The sequence below is a fragment of the Salmo trutta genome, chromosome 14 (genome assembly GCF_901001165.1).
Source record: "Salmo trutta chromosome 14, fSalTru1.1, whole genome shotgun sequence".
Classification (NCBI taxonomy): domain Eukaryota; kingdom Metazoa; phylum Chordata; class Actinopteri; order Salmoniformes; family Salmonidae; genus Salmo; species Salmo trutta.
The window spans coordinates 45,869,639-45,884,592 of record NC_042970.1 but is presented as its reverse complement, the minus strand read 5'-3'; the positions used below and the strand labels follow the sequence as shown (position 1 = coordinate 45,884,592).

The 14,954-nt window shown below is 44.8% G+C and overlaps 1 protein-coding gene across 2 annotated transcripts in view; it reads left to right on the top strand.

Annotated features, from left to right (window-relative positions):
- Positions 1–14,954, top strand: part of bsnb (bassoon (presynaptic cytomatrix protein) b) — a 111,918-nt gene that overhangs the window by 60,493 nt on the left and 36,471 nt on the right. The gene's annotated exons all lie outside the window — the stretch shown is intronic.

The following is a 14,954-nucleotide window of genomic DNA, read 5'->3' as shown; positions in this document are numbered from 1 at the left end:
ACGCGCGAGCGCGGAACCAGAGATGAAAAGTCAAAATGTTCCATTACCGTACTTAGAAGCATGTCAAATGCTGTTTAAAATCAATCTTTATGGTATTTTTAACGTAAAATTGCGATAATATTCCAACTGGACAATAGCATATTCATTCAAGAAGAAAAAGAAGGAACGGCGAGCTCGCAGGACAGAGCATATCCAATCCCTTTGTTGCCAGGCAGACCACTCAGTAACTGAGCTCCTATACTCTGCCCAGTGACAGGAGAATGCTCAAACCACCTTCTGAAGGCTGTTGACAGCCAATGGAAGCCTTAGGAAGTGCAACGTCACCCCACAGACACTGTAGTTTCGATAGAGAATCAAAAGAAGAACTACAATTCTCAGACTTTCCACTTCCTGATAAGATTTTTTTCAGGTTTTTGCCTGCCATATGGGTTCTGTTATACTCACAGACACCATTCAAACAGTTTTAGAAACTTCAGAGTGTTTTCTATCCAAATCTACTAATAATATGCATATTCTAGTTTCTGGGCCAGAGTAGTAACCTGTTTAAATTGGGTACATTTTTAATCCGTCCGTGAAAATACTGCCCCCTACACCCCAACAGGTTAAGAAACGTTTTTCAATGGAATCGGCGGAATGAATATACCCCGATCACGTGTAGACACAGTTCACGTTCATAGCAGCCACGTTGTATTCCTTCTCCACTCTCCTCCCCTCACCTCTTCCCTTCGCTTGTGGACTTCAGTGCACAACACATCAGCTGTTTGTGACCAGGTGAAAAAACCTTTCCAAGCCAAACTGTAACAAACTACATCGTTGTCACCATATTAGCTAAAGTAACGTCTTAGTCAGCATAGCTAATAGAACTAACGTGTTTGTAAACCCGCTACAATCATGCAGTAACATTACAGTGTACAGTCAGTAAGCAGTTACACTGGCGGGCCCCGGTGGAAATAAATGTGTAAAACCAAAAGCTTACCTTGGAAGAGTGTTGGATAGTCATAGCCAGCTAGCTAACATAGCACCCCTGTGTTTGAGCAGGGTGTTTCAGTAGGCTAAACTAGCTAGCTGAATTTTCTTGCTAAGTAAGTGAAACTGAATGTAAAAAAAATGACAATCTCTCTCTGTCTTGCTTCTCCTTCATATTGGAAGAAATTAAGTTGTTCAAAACTGTTGAACTACTGTCTTTCTCTCTCTTTGAATCAACTACTCACCACATTTTATGCACTGCAGTGCTAGCTAGCTGAGGTTTATGCTTTCAGTACCAGATTCATTCTCTGATCCTTTGATTGGGTGGACAACATGTCAGTTCATGCTGCAAGAGCTCTGATAGTCTGTGGATGAGGGTGAGAATCATAAGCCTCCTAGGTTTTGCAAATAGTGTGTTTCAATTGGTGACGTGATTATATGTAGTATAGTTTTGTCTAAAGATGGTAACTTTTTAAATGTTTTACCATTTTTATTTTTAGGAAATTCACTGAGGACGGTCCTGCCCTTCCTCCACTCAGGAGCCTCCACTGTTGAATACTACTATTGTGATGAAAGAGTAGTGATAGGATCCCACTGTTTGCTGAGCCCGCTCCGTGTGTATGTTTGTGTATGTGTGTGTATATGTGCGTCCATGTGCCTGTGTGTGTGCCCGTGTGTGTGTGTGTGTGTGTGACACATTTCCCCAGTACCCTAAAGCTCACCCAGTCTCACCTGGCTGGCAGTGGGGCCCCCTGCTCTGCTGATGTTAATAATTCACAGTGACCCTGGGCCACACTAACCTTCACTGTTCAACGCCAGCCATTTAGTATCACCTGGCTGCTTCTCCTCTACCGAGCAGCATCATTATGATGACCAGCTACTACGCTGTGTACTAATGATGACCTCCATCTTTGTTTATTAATCATCATACAGTAGGTACTCAATCACAGTTGTTTGGTTGTTGTTTGTTACGGTGAAGGTTAGGACAGGACAGGTTAGACACGGTCCCCTGGCCAGGCTGCATTCCAAATGGTACACTATTCCCTATGTAATGCACTACTTTTGACCTGTGCATTACATAGACGGGTTGGCTGTTTAGCAACAAAACCGACGCGGGCGCAGCTATGGGTCAGAACAGACGGGGTTGGCTTAAACTGTTGACAACATGTAAACTATATTTCGTTTGAAAACATAAATAATTGAAAACCGAAATAAAGTTCCACAATGAGCACAATGAGTCTCTCAAATACATTGTTACAGTGGTTGGTTAGCTAGCTAGTGAATTTGAGCCGTTAGCATAGATGTGACATCAGTCAAAACACCTCAAAACAAGACAATGTATCAAAAACAAGCTAAAACGAACTGAAACGAGCCACTTACGATTCCCCACATGGCATTTTTTTGTCATTGTTGCTAGCTATCTGGCCAGCCAGAATCATAACAACACACGGCCTTCTGGCCCATTGAAGCACGCGCATCGTTTTTGCGACGTTCTCAGCTAACTCGTCAATAGTGCCTTAAAGAGGGCATGCTGTAAGGCCAGTGCTTTTCGAACCTTAGGCGTTTCACAGTTTTGTTGTAGCCCTGAACTAGCACACCTGATTCACCTAGTCAAGGGCTTGATGATTAGTTGACAGGTTGAATCAGGTGTGCTATACCTGGAATTGTTCAAATACATGTAACGGCTTGGGGTCCCCGAGGAGATGTTTGAAAAATGCTGTTGTAGGAAACTCAGAGGAATAAAGAACAAAGCTGTTTCAGTGGGGTGAAAGTGGTTATTAATAGCTGTCAAGCGAGCACTTTTGTGAGTGACAAGTGACAGAAAGATATGAGGAGCAGGGCCAGAGGTCTGAAGAGAGAGAGAGAAAGAGCGGGGGAGAAAGAGAGAGGGAGAGAGAGAGAGGAGAAAAATAGGGAGAGTGTTTGTGTATGTGTGTGACAGAGGGGGAGAGTGTGTGCATGTGTGTGACAGAGAGAGAGAGGGAGAGTGCGTGTGTGTGTGACAGAGAGGGAGAGTGTGTGTATATGTGTGACAGAGAGAGAGAGGGAGAGTGTTTGTGTATGTGTGTGACAGAGAGGGAGAGTATGTGTGTGTGTGTGTGTGTGTGTGAGAGAGAGAGAATGAGAGAAAAGAGAGAACAAGACAACGAGAGAAAGAGGAGATGAATACATATTAACAATGACCACCTGAGAAATTCCTGGCCACTGGGGTGTGTTTTGGCATTTAATGACGGCTGACATTTCATGGTCCCAGTGTGTGTTCCTACACCCAGTAGAGAGAGCATGTGGGAGAGAAGGTCCTGCTGGGAACTGATTATCTGGCAGGAGTATCCTAGATGGCGGCGTCCCCACGACACCCTATTCCCTTATAGTGAACGGCCAGGGCCCATAGGGTTCTGGTCAAAAGTAGTGCACTATATAGGGAACAGGGTGCCATTTGAGTCAAATCCGATGTGTGTTTTTGAGATTTGGTGACAAATTCTGTGCCGGCCTGAGTAGGATTATTATATCATTTTGATAGGCTAAATTGATAGATTTTTCTAGGCATTATGAAGGAATGTTCATTTGCACCTAATCTGTATAAATCTCACATTTCTATATGAGAACGTGTCAACAAGCAATTTCTGTGCCTGTGTGTGTTTTTCTGTATATGTGTCTGTATTTGTATTTATTATGGATCCCCATTACAGCTACTCTTCCTGGGGTCCAGCAAAATTAAGGCAGTTATACAATTAAAAAAATATTACAATGCATTCACAGCAGATTTCACAACCCATTAAGTGTGTGCCCTCAGGCCCCTGTGTGTGTGTTTGTGATGACCTGTGTGTGTCACTCACAGTAAGTATCCGTGTTTGTCTGTCTCTGTGCGTTTCTGTTTGTGTATTGGTGTTACGGTTGTGTGTATTTCCCAGTCTTCCTGCCTCTCTCGATCTCCCTGTCTATGATTCAGATGAGACTGTGTCCTCTCTGGCTCCCTCCGTAGGTGACAAGTGTTGACGCTTCTATAACCTCCTGTACCCTTACCCTAGTGTCTTTATTTGTGCTTCGTACTTTCATCATTTCACATTCGCTGTTGACATTCTGATGACATTTCTGGTAGTTATGGGCTGCCCTCTCTGTCTTAAAACACACATGTACAAACATGCATAGGCACACACGTTCCCATACACATACGCACCTCACGTAGGCGAACGTACGCACACACGCACTCAATGGTTCAGTGACTAAGCAGGTTCCTCTGTGAGTGTGAGGGGATCAATCGTGGTGACCTTTTTTCCTTTTGATAACCTGCTGTTCTCAACCCCTGATAATTGCCGGCGGGGAAAGACTAGCTCTTCCGGCCCCAAGGACTGAACTCCGACCCTGCCGGGCTGGAAGGACCTCTACCCATAGAATTTGAATATTAGAATGTATAACCACTAAGCATCCTGCTGTGGCTCAGTCACTGTTTCCAGAACCACATAACTACAATTATGTTTCTCCAATTCTATTTCTGTATGTCCAGAACCATTCATTTTGGCTGCGATAGATACTCTGAGTGTACAAAACATTAGGAACACCTTGACAAAGACTGTCCAGGTGAATCCGGGTGAACGCTACGATCCCTTATTGATGTCACTTGTTAAATCCACTTCAATCAGTGTAGATGAAGGGGAGGAGACAGGTTAAAGAAGGAGTTTTAAGCCTTGAGGCAATTGAGACATTGATTTGTGTGTGTGTGTGCCATTCAGAGGGTGAATGGGCAAGACAAAATATTTAAAGTGCCTTTAAAAACGGGGTATAGTAGCAGGTGCCAGGCACACTGGTTTGTGTCAAGAACTGCAACGCTGCTGGCATTTTCACGCTCAACAGTTTCCCATGTGTTTCAAGAATGGTCCACCACCCAAAGGACATCCAGCCAACTTGACACAACTGTGGGATGCATTGGAGTCAACATGGGCCAGCATCCCTGTGGAACGCTTTCGACACCTTGTAGAGTCCATGCCCCGATGAATTGAGGCTGTTCTGAGGGCAAAGGGGGGGGTTCAACTCAATAGTAGGAAGGTGTTCCTAATGTTTTGTACACTCAGTGTATATCTCTATGCGGAAAAACTAAGTGCTTCACGAAACCTACATCTCTCCTCCCACCCTCATCCTACACTGACACCTACACACTTCTCTCTCTCTTTCGCCGCTGATCCTAGACCAGCCATTTTGAGGCAGCTCTCGGATTACCCTCTGCAGTTTCCATATGACAGGTTATGACCAGTGACCACCAGGAAACAGGCTGGTCTTCTACCTGTATCTGGGCCCAGCGATAAAGCATTTCCATGGTCTGAGGCCCGGGGCCTCTCTCTGGTTTCTGTCCCAGTTTCCCTCCTCCTGCTCTTCACCCCACCTAACCAGACATGCGTCCCAAATGGCCCCCTATTCCCTGCCGATGTAGTGCACTACTATATTTTCACGCGTGAAGCCAGGGTACTGTAACGGGAAGGGGGTGTGCTATTGTGTTCGAGGGCCTATTGCTTTCTAATGAGCTGACCTGTGCTGCTACCCCGCTGCTTAATGAGGTTAACAACTCACTAACGAGATCATCTCACTAACGAGATCATCTCACTAACGAGATCATCTCACTAACGAGACCATCTCACTAACGAGCTGAGCTAGCCCACCGCACAAGACACACATGCAAATGAGGCACACGCGCACATATGCAGGCACGCACATACGCACACGTGTAGGGGTGCGCACGCACAACGATACGTCTGTTGTGGGTGTGATTGAGTAGGTTGGGCTTTGATGTGGGTGCCATTATGTATGCGACACAATTCGTTCCGATAGCGATGTAGCTACACGTTTAAACAGCACAGATATGGCTCCGTTGCGTTCCGTCGTCGTCGTCGTCCTTTGTGAACCGGTGGAATGTTGATGGTGTTCTACTGCCTGGGACTGCCTGTGTTGTTATTGGAAGTCGCTCTAACACACAGTATGACAGGCAGCACCATCTGTGTTGTTTTGTGTGTGTGTGTGTGTGTGTGTGTGTGTGTGTGTGTGTGTGGTAGGGTGTTTATTTGTGTGTGTGGGTGGGTGGGGGTTGTGTGTGTGTGTGTGTGGGAGGGGGTTGTGTGTGTGTGGAGGGTGGTAGGGTGTGTATTTGTGTGTGCGTGTGTGTGTGTGTGTGTGGAGGGTGGTAGGGTGTGTATTTGTGTGTGTGTGTGTGTGTGTGTGTGTGGAGGGTGGTAGGGTGTGTATTTGTGTGTGTGTGTGTGTGTGTGTGGAGGGTGGTAGGGTGTGTATTTGTGTGTATGTGTGGGTGGGGGTTGTGTGTGTGTGTGTGTGGGGGGGGGTTGTGTGTGTGTGTGTGTGGAGGGTGGTAGGGTGTGTATTTGTGTGTATGTGTGGGTGGGGGTTGTGTGTGTGTGGGGGGGGTTGTGTGTGTGTGTGGAGGGTGGAAGGGTGTGTATGTATGTGTGTGTGTGTGGGGGGGGGGGTTGTGTGTGTGTGTGTGTGTGTGGAGGGTGGTAGGGTGTGTATTTGTGTGTATGTGTGGGTGGGGGTTGTGTGTGTGTGGGGGGGGGGGGTTGTGTGTGTGTGTGTGTGTGTGTGGAGGGTGGTAGGGTGTGTATTTGTGTGTGTGTGTGTGTGGGTTGTGTGTGTGTGTGCCTCAGTTTGTTACTTCTTCCTGTAAACCCAGGCCATCATTCATTGACATAGACTTTCTGTAGCAACACAGCATCCTACCCTATGGGAGCGCTTATCTAGTGACCCATTGTCATCCTTACATTACTGGCTTCATAATCATCCTTCTCTTGCTTACAAATCCTAATCTGTTTTTGCATCGATTTCATGAGGTTGTTGCAGGCTGGTGTTAGTCTTGTCCACGCTGTGTGTTGGGAGACGGGGAAGAGGAGGGGAGTGGAGGAGAGGGGGAGAGAAAAGAGAGGGGTGACGGAGAGAGCAGGGATGGGAGAGAGACAGAAAGAGGTGAGGAGAGGGGCGGTCAGTCACAGTGGGCAGTAATCTGTACTTTGTTCTGCTCTGGGGGAGAGGTTTACAGGTTCTAGAAATGCCTGGATGTCTCAGAAGCCCAAAGGTGCAATGTCCTAAATGGGACCTATTATCCTTCTACACAGGAACTGATGGTGTGGGTTAGACACAGAGAGAGAGAGACAGACAGAGATTTACACTGCTGTAAAAGCCAAAGCACTCTCTACATAAACAACTCTCCTTTCCCTTCTCAGCCCTCTGGTTTGGCTATGTTCTCTCTCTCTCTCCCTCTACTCCCCCCTCTCTCTTTCTCCTCTTTATTTTATTTCTCTGTTCTCTGTTCTTTCTATCCTCTTTCTCTCTCTCTCTGTCGTTCTCTCTCTCTGTCTCGCTCTCTCTCGTTTTCTCTCTTATCTCTATGTGTGTCTCTCTCTCTCTACCCTCTTTCCCCCTCTGTCTCCAACCCAGTGATATTATGCTGATTCAGTAAAGCAACGAGAGAGGGGGACATTTGGCAGCACAAACGTGTGACAGGAAGCGAGCTGCTCAAACGCTTATTAGCATCTCATATTAGCATTTTACATTAGCATCCTCTTTATGAACGCAGCCCCCAAAAGGCTAAAGGGACTTCCTGCTGTTTGGGTTTCAGCCATTGATAAGCCTGTAGTTGATGGATGGGGGTCTTCCAGCTGTCATTTCAGTACACAGGGACCACACACACACACACACATACTCACTCTCCTTAGGCCAACTTCTCCACATGTTTGTGTGCCATGTTACTGTGTTAGGATGGTTGAGTGAGTCTGAATATGCATGTATGGGTGTGGAGTCTGAATATGCATGCCTGGGTGTGGAGTCTGAATATGCATGTATGGGTGTGGAGTATGAATATGCATGTATGGGTGTGGAGTATGAATATGCATGTATGGGTGTGGAGTCTGAATATGCATGTATGGGTGTGGAGTATGAATATGCATGTATGGGTGTGGAGTCTGAATATGCATGTATTGGTGTGGAGTCTGAATATGCATGTATGGATGTGGAGTCTGAATATGTATGTATTGGTGTGGAGTCTGAATATGCATGTATGGGTGTGGGGTCTGAATATGCATGTATGGGTGTGGGGTCTGAATATGCATGTATGGGTGTGAGGTCTGAATATGCATGTATGGGTGTGGGGTCTGAATATTTTTATTTTTTTATTTTTTTATTTTTTTATTTTACCGTTATTTTACCAGGTAAGTTGACTGAGAACACATTCTCATTTACAGCAACGACCTGGGGAATAGTTTCAGGGGAGAGGAGGGGGATGAATGAGCCAATTGTAAGCTGGGGATGATTAGACAGCCGTGATGGTATGAGTGCCAGATTGGGAATTTGGGTGTGGGGTCTGAATATGCATGTATGGGTGTGGAGTCTGAATATGCATGTATGGGTGTGGAGTCTGAATATGCATGTATGGGTGTGGAGTCTGAATATGCATGTATGGGTGTGTGCTCCTGAGTGTGTAATGTGTATTATTCGAAATATGTAAATTGTTTGTCTTTTTACACGCCCCCTTTTTCCGCCTCACACCCACACCCACACCAACACAAACCCATCACACGCACACTGACCATATTCCTCATTTTCCATCTCATTTAGGTTTTCCACGTAAAAGCAAACTGCACAGATGGTTAGTTCTGAGAGCCCTGCCTGCACCTGTTTATATTTAGCTCCTCAGTAGAGCACTTGAGGGAGAGAGAAAAAACAAAGCGTGTTTCGTTTGTTTGGCATGCCAATGACTCCCTCCACTCCTTCGCCTTCTCGCTTCATCAGCCAACTACGTTGAACAAAAATATAAACGCAACATGTAACGTGTTGGTGCCATGTTTCATGAGTTGAAATAATCCCAGACATTTTCCATATGCACAAAATGCTTATTTCAATCGAATTCTGTGCACAAATCTGTTTACATCCTGTTAGTGAGCATTTCTCCTTTTCTTGGCATATCAAGAAGCTGAATAAACAGCATGATCATTACACAGGTGCACCTTGTGCTGGGGACAATAAAAGGCCACTCTAAAATGTTCAGTTTTGTCAAACAATGCCACAGATGTCTCAAGTTTTGAGGACGTGTGCAATTGATATGCTGACTGCAGGAATGTCCACCAGAGCTCTTGCCAGAGAATTTAATGTACATTTCTCTACCATAAGCCGCCATCCAACATTGTTTTAGACAATTTGGCAGTACGTCCAACCGGCCTCACAACCGCACACCAAGTGTATGGCGTCGTGTGGTCGAGCGGTTTGCTGATGTCAGTATTGTGAACAGAGTGCCCCATGGTGGTGGTGGGGTTATGGTATGGGCAGGCATAAGCTACAGACAACAAACACAGTTGCATTTTATCGATGGCAATTAGAATGCACAGATGCATATCTGTGTTCCCAGTCACGTGAAATCCATAGATTAGGACCTAATGAGTTTATTTCAATTGACTGATTTCCTTATATGATCTGTAACTCAGTACAATCTTTGAAACTGTTGTATGTTGCATTTACATTTTTGTTCAGTATATGTTCTGTGGGATTTGGGCAGAATTAGTGAAGGCATTATCTGGCTCACAGGGTGCTGTGGTTAGAGATACTCTCTGCTGCTTATGTAATACAGGATGACCTATAACCCCCTCCATCTCTCTCCTTGGTTGTGTTGTTGGCCATTTGATTGTGTTTGCTGGTGGGATGCTACTGAAATGGCACGCTATACCCTATGTAGTGCACTACTTTTGACCAGAGCACGGTACACAACATAGGGAATAGGGTGCACTTTCGGACACAGATTCTGTATCGGATATGTTGATTGGTCAGGCCTGGTGGCTATTGTTGTGAGTGGCTAATAGACCTTCAATATCACAGTCGTGTGCAGGGATATGTTAGCTTCGTCCTTGAAAAGTACAGACTCGTTCATTTTTTCCTCTCTCTCGCCCAAACCTTTGACAACTTCCTTTTTTTTATCTCCTTCCCAGCTGGAGAAAATTGCATTTTCCAACTGCCCACTTAGATCAAAATACAGTCTAAAACGCTCTAGATCTGACGGAAGCCAAATGTACGGTGTCCATATTATGATAGTCTCAGCAGGATCGAGCAGGACGGAGTCTGTGTCTATCCTAATATGGACACCATACAATTGGCTAATGTCAGAACTGTTTCCCAGCTCCGTACCGTCATCGACTGATTATCCAGTTTCTGTTAGGTGTCCCGATATGGACACTGCACACATGGTAGTTGGGAACAGCATAATGCTGATGTCGTGTTTCTTTTCATATCTCTAATGGTTCTATACATCATGTCTAAATGATGCATCTGCCTAGATCATTAGCGGCCATGTTGCACACTGTCCCTAATTAAACCATTACCAACCATGGAAAACATGCTGTTACCATCACCATTATTAGGATCTATAGTTTAGGCTTAGTTTAGGCCATCATCATAAATAGGCTAGTCCTATCTGTGCAGTTCACCTGAATAACCTATGTTTAGTAACAGTCGGATTTGTTGGGGTTGGGTAGCTAGGTGGTTTTGTGCAATTATTGTTTTATGGTGGACTATATTCTGATTGGTAGGAAGATGGATGCGCTCACTCTGCATCATTTGGTGTTGTGCGGTCATCTCCGAACACAGTAAACGTACTCCTTGCCGGTGCTTCTTCATTCCCGTTCATGTAGCGCTGTTAGCTTCTGACATCCATCGGCATCCCTCTACTAAATGTGTCCGTCTCGGTGTGTTTGGAAAGGTGTGCCAGATATGTTTGAGAGAGCGGTGTGTGTGTGTGTGTTTGTTGCTCAGGTACACCTCAGTGTTTCTGCACCTCATGGTGTTACACAACCAAAGCAGAGCACCCCCCCACCCCCACCCCCCATGGGGGCACACTGGGTTACTAATGAGCCTAGACTGGAGAACACAAGCAAGAAATCACACACACACACACACACAGCTTTAATCTTGTCCACCAGCCGGCTCTCTCGAACCGTCGGGTTTCATAGCGCCTCAGAACGGGGACTTGACTGGAAGTCTATGGCAGGAGCGGACGAAACAACCGCGGGTTTTAATTGGCTGATCTTTGTCCATTCACCATCCAGCATAACCCTTAGAACGTCCTGCCGACATTGTGGACTTCAAGGAGCGAGCAGCGCAAGTGATGCAAAGTATGCATCTTAGAAATAGCTTTCATATACAGTGGGGGGAAAAAGTATTTGATCCCCTGCTGATTTTGTATGTTTGCCCACTGATAAAGAAAGGATCAGTCTATAATTTTAATGGTAGGTTTATTTGAACAGTGAGAGACAGAATAACAATATCAGAAAAACGCATGTCAAAAATGTTATAAATTGATTTGCATTTTAATGAGGGAAAAATAAGTATTTGACCCCCTCTCAATCAGAAAGACTTCTGGCTCCCAGGTGTCTTTTATACAGGTAACGAGCTGAGATTAGGAGCACACTCTTAACCTGTGCCGGATAGGGGGCAGTATTTGCACGGCCGGATAAAAAACGTACCCGATTTAATCTGGTTACTACTCCTGCCCAGTAACTAGAATATGCATAAAGTTTCTAAAACTGTTTGAATGGTGTCTGTGAGTATAACAGAACTCATTTGGCAGGCCAAAACCTGAGAAGATTCCAAACAGGAAGCGCTCTCTCTGACTTTTTCTTGGCCTTCTTGATCATCTCTAACCAAAACAGGGGATCTCTGGCATGACGTGACATTTTCTAACGCTCCCATAGGCTCTCAGAAGGCGCCAGGACGATGAATGGTGGCTTTGCAGGCACTGGCTGAAAAACAATAGTGCATTTTGTAAGTGGTCGATCTGAGGACAATGAGACTGGAGGCGCGTGCACGAGCCGACACCATGTTTACTTTCTCTCTCTTTGAACGAAAACAACGACTCCCGGTCGGAATATTATCGCTTTTTTACTAGAAAAATAGCATAAAAATAGATTTTAAACAGCGTTTGACATGCTTCGAAGTACGGTAATGGAATATTTTGACATTTTTTGTCATGAAACGCGTCGGGCGCGTCACCCTTCTTTACCCTTCGGATAGTGTCTTGAACGCACGAACAAAACGCTGCTATTTGGATATAACTATGGATTATTTGGAACCAAACCAACATTTGTTATTGAAGTAGAAGTCCTGGGAGTGCATTCTGACGAAGAACAGCAAAGGTAATCAAACTTTTCTAATAGTAAATCGGAGTTTGGTGAGTACCACACTTGGTGGGTGTCAAAATAGCTAGCCTGTGATGGCCGGGCTATCTACTCAGAATATTGCAAAATGTGCTTTTTTCGGACATAGCGAGTGCATAAAGGAGTTCTGTATCTATAATTCTTAAAATAATTGTTATGTTTTTTGTGAACGTTTATCGTGAGTAATTTAGTAAATTCACCGGAAGTGTTCGGTGGGAATGCTAGTCACATGCTAGTCACATGCTAATGTAAAAAGCTGGTTTTTGATATAAATATGAACTTGATTGAACAAAACATGCATGTATTGTATAACATAATGTCCTAGGATTGTCATCTGATGAAGATCATCAAAGGTTAGTGCTGCATTTAGCTGTGGTTTGGGTTTATGTGACATTATATGCTAGCTTGAAAAATGGGTGTCTGATTATTTCTGGCTGGGTACTCTGCTGACATAATCTAATGTTTTGCTTTCGTTGTAAAGCCTTTTTGAAATCGGACAGTGTGGTTAGATTAACGAGAGTCTTGTCTTTAAAATGGTGTAAAATAGTCATATGTTTGAGAAATTGTTGCGCGGTGTTACCAGGTTCTATGCGCCTGCAATTATTTTCTGGGAATGAGGTTAACACAGCTCTCACCTGTTAACAATCACTCTTCATGCACCTACAGCACAGTCTCACACTTGCACATTTACAGTACAGGTGTACATTGACTGATAAACCCTTGCTCACACTGACACCCCAAAAAGCAGTCGCATACCCTCGCACTGTTGTATTTACACAACCATAAGAACTCCAATACATTCACTAATTCACTTTCATCAGATGAGAAGGCCAAGGCAGAGGAGCTGAGTAGTGGCGAGAGTGGCACTCCCAGGCCTTATCGCTGGAGAGACCGTACCTGTCAACCGCTGTTCTTTGGGGCCCTCAGATTAACATCCGTATCAGGCTGTCTGTTAGTCAGGAGCCTCCAGGGGCCATGGCCCAGACACACAGACAAAGTGACTCAATTATTTCCCTGAATGTGGCACGTTAGCTCGCTCGCTCGTTCTCTCTCTTTTTTTCATGATCAATTCTATTTCCTTATCTCCTCCCTCGTTGTAACATTAACACGCTATCTCTACACATTTTGTGCAGGGAGCAGGTTGCAGGTAGAGTAACTCACTTGTAACTTGCCATTTGTCATGCTGCACACTCAATTCTGGAGTGTAACCAAAATCCGAACACATTTTTAGTGGTGCTAAAAAAATGACATTTAAAGTATACTGCAGTGAATTATGGGAGCGTAGCAGTGGTGTCCTCTACTCTATGATGGGATCATTTAACATCTGTGTTGTGCTTTCCTTTATGAGCTTTATGCTGTGGGACTGTTTTGTAGTCTATTGTTATAGTCTTTATTTCCTCCTCAGAGGTTCAAGAAGGCATCATAACAATAAAGGCGGGTGTCCTAATATGGACACCGTATAACGATAGGATCTATGGTACAGTGGTACAGATGGTAATCGGCTATAGAGGTGTTTATGAGGTTATTTGTTATCGCCTTGACGCCAACAATACACGTTACACACGGATGCCATTTCTCCATGCCTTGAGGCTCTGGCCCCAGCTTCACAAGGCGTCGAAGAGTATGGTTGCTATCTAGGATCAGTTTAGCCTTTTAAATCATTAATGAATAAGATTTCATGGGCGGGGAGGGAGGGGCCTGATCCTGGATCGCTTTGTGAATACGGGCCCCTGGCTACAAGCATGGCGCCACCATCTCTCGTTGTGCTTTTCATAACCTGGTAATAGAAGCATTTAAATGTTCCCGTTGATCTGAGAATAAAACAACTCCTGCTGAGACTAAGGCTGGCCTAATACGGACACCGTAGTTCTGTCTCATTGATCAGCGCTTTTAATCGGAAACGGAATCTGTTTCTGCTAATATCCTGTCTTTGATGGGTTTACACCCTTTTTTTCCCCCCGCAGGCAGAATGTTGACATAATCAATACCTCCATAGAGGTGTGGTGGCAGTGCATTGGAGACTATCTGGTTTGTGTCCAAAATGGCACCCTATTCCTTAAACAGTGAACTGCATTTGACCAGGGCCCATAGGAATCAGGTAAAAAGGAGTGGGCTATATAGGATATAGGGTGCCATTTTGGATGAACCCCGCCGTTGATTGAATGTGAGGGGTGACAGTCTGTATCTAACTCTCTGTTTATGAGTGTTATCTGCTCCGTGAAGGGCTGATTACATCTGAACAGTTGACTGTGGAACTAATTGCAGTCGGGTCTCTGTGTGTCTCAACACTAATAACCATAGTGCTGATTTGTATTCATGCAGCGGCCGTCCTCCTATGTGCTTCAAAGCGCTTAACATTGTCTGGTGATTTAAGCCTTTCTCATGCAGATGAAAGGGTTGACTTAAACAACTACAGGGGGTTTGAGTCCTTTGGCCAGCTCTGACCTAACCTGTGCTGTGCTGCGGCTGCTGCTTGAAGTACCTGATCTGACCTCAAACAAGCTGCTTCGTAGATATACCTTAGATAGTTCGCCCAAAATCTAGGAAGGAACATCTTTCTTGAACCGAGACTTTATCCCCCCCTGCCTGCTTGTTTGAACCCGAGGCCAATTTATCACAATCGGAAGAAGTTCTGATCCTTTTAAATCAGTCTTTATTATGCTGGTCTTTGGCTGTACGGTGTGAGCGGGTGGCTGTTTCTTTCATTTAGTAATACCCCTCCATCACTCCCTCTTTATCGAATCCATTTTTAGCAAGAGTAACCAATCTTTCTCCATATGTGTTGACTCTCATATC